Below are 2,517 nucleotides of genomic sequence, written 5' to 3' on the forward strand. Positions count from 1 at the left end.
GGAATGGCTGGGTTGTATGGTAGGTGTATGTTTTGCCTTTTACAAAATTGCCAAACTGTTTCCCAAAGTGATTGTGCTTTTTTTTTTTTTCCTCTGTCCCACTAGGTTCTCCAGCTGGGGCCCTGTTAACCAACCTGACAAAAGACAAATTAACAAGACAGAAACAGTTTATGAACACAGGCTATGCTCATACCCGTGGGAGAAACAGTGATGAGTAACTAACAGGAGTGGTTAGAACTGGATCTGTATCTTAACAGAGAACAATACATTTGAAGGGAAGTGACAAGACAGAGAGGAAGCAAGCTGTGGCCCCGGAATATACGGCGGAAACTAATGGAGTGTACTGGGTTAATTTGGGAACATTTGCTGTGTCATTCCTCTGGGTGCCATCTCTGGGCTGATAAGAGTCTAGAGTTGTCTCAGGTGATTCAAAATCTAAGCCCCTGGGCAAATGAGGGGGAAGGCAGAGAGCTTTTTGGGCATTAGCTGTTTCTCAATTGTCTTCCACTCAAAATAACTCTTATGCCAAAGTGGCGTATGTCGGGGTGGCGTGTTGTGTGGCCCCTTACAGTATCATTTTATGTGTCCACCAACAGGAAGTGAGAATTCCAGTTGCTCTGCGTCTCGACAGTAGGGATAGTCAGTCTTTTTAGTTTTAGGCTTTCGAATAGGTGTATAGTGGTATCTCGTTGTGGTTTTAATTTGCTTTGCCTAATGAGCTATGAACTTGAAGATCTTTTCATGTGCTTAATTAACATCCATATGTCTCCTCTGGTGAATCGTCTCTTCAGACTTTTATCCATTCTTAAAAATTCATTTATTTGCCTTATTATTGAATCATATGAGCTCTTTACATATTCTTGAGACAAGTCTTTTATTATTGGCTACATGTTTGCAAATATTTCCTCCTAGTCTTTGGCTTGCATCTTGTTTTCCATAAAGTGCCTTTTGAAGAGCCAAAGGTTTTAATTTTGATAAAGCCCCATTGGTCGATTTTTTTGTTTTTATGTTTTGTGCTTTTCATGTTGCATTTGAGAAATCTTTTCGAATCTAAGGTCACTAAGATTTCTCTTTATGATTTATTCTGTTGTGTGGGTTTATCTCTTTCATTGAGGACTATAGTCTGTTTCTGGGCTGAGTCTTGAAAGATGACTAGCCTGGCAAAGGGGTGAGAGAGGGCATTCTGGTCAGGAGGAGCCACCCGAGCAAAGGCCCAGAGCTGGATGTGCTCCTTGATAATTGGGGGTTTGGGGGGGTAACTATTTCTGAGACTGGCACGTGTGATATAAGGGAGCGAGGGAGGTGAGATCCTCTTGCCAGTGAGGTGGCCAGGGCCCAGGGCAGAGGCCCAGGTGTGCCAGGCTAAAGAACTTGCACGTTATCTCAAGGGCAATGGGGAGCTACTGCAGGGTGTCGGGCAGAAGAGTGGTGCTGTCACCTCGTTTGTCTTATCTGTGAAATCGGGCGATGGGGACAGGAGGAGGAGTAAAACAGATACAGATGGAAGATGTCCCATCCCCAGCCGGCCCGGCCCTCTCCTACTACTCTTTTTGGCTCCCAGCCTTCCCAGGAGGCTCACGATAAGCACCCTGTATTACATTTTAATATTTCCTGGTGACTGTCTGTCTTACTGCTTTGGGGAGCTGTTCTAGTAGGAACGTTCATCTTTCGTCTGTCATCGTGTGGCAGACATTTCCCCCGGGGTCTGTCGTGGGGTTTCAACCTTGCTAACAACCCAGAAAGCTTCCGTGTTGTGCCTTCCAGTCTGAGGATGTGTTTTATGGTTTGAGCTTGTCTGCCTTGCTGAGGAAGGCTGTGCTCTGCTTAGACTACACATCACCACTAGGGTCCTCGCTGCCCTGCTAGGTGGCAGGCATGTCCTCTTGGGTCTGTATGGGGAGCAGTGGGGTCAGGACACCCTGTGTGACCTGTTTACCTGGGGTGCCCCCTGCTTGAGGATACCCAGGTGGGGCTCCCACGATCTCCGAACACCGTCCAGCTGAGGTGAGACACTCCCCCCGCACACCCCCAGCCTCAGCTGGGGCCTGGCTCTGCTTCACTATTAGAACCTCGGCAAACGTGGCCCCTCCCTGCAGCCCAAACCACTTCTGTTTTCCAGGCAGGCGGGTGGCTGGCGGCAGCCCGCGGCGCCTGAGGAGTGCTGAGTCTGGATTTCCTCATTCCTCTCTCACAGCTGCATTTCTGCTGTGTCACGGTTGGGAGGAGGGACTCGCGGAGACAAAGGGCTGGCAGATTTTGCTGAGTCACCAGCTGCTTCCTCAGCCTCCCTCGGGGTGGTGGTGGTCGGTGAAAGGTCAGCTTTCATGGCAAGCAGGAGGAAGCAAAACTTCTAGAAAAGGACAACAGCCTCCTATGTATCACATTGTTTGCAAGCTCTGTCCTGTACATCTCAAAACTGATTTGTCCATAGGACTGAGCTGCTGCCTCCTGTCCCCCGACCCCCCGTTCCAGTAAACTGGCAGTTCCATCTTCCAGTTCGTGGAAGTGGAGTTATCC

Source organism: Pteropus vampyrus, unplaced genomic scaffold, assembly GCF_000151845.1.
Source record: "Pteropus vampyrus isolate Shadow unplaced genomic scaffold, Pvam_2.0 Scaffold16, whole genome shotgun sequence".
Taxonomy (NCBI): Eukaryota; Metazoa; Chordata; class Mammalia; order Chiroptera; family Pteropodidae; genus Pteropus; species Pteropus vampyrus.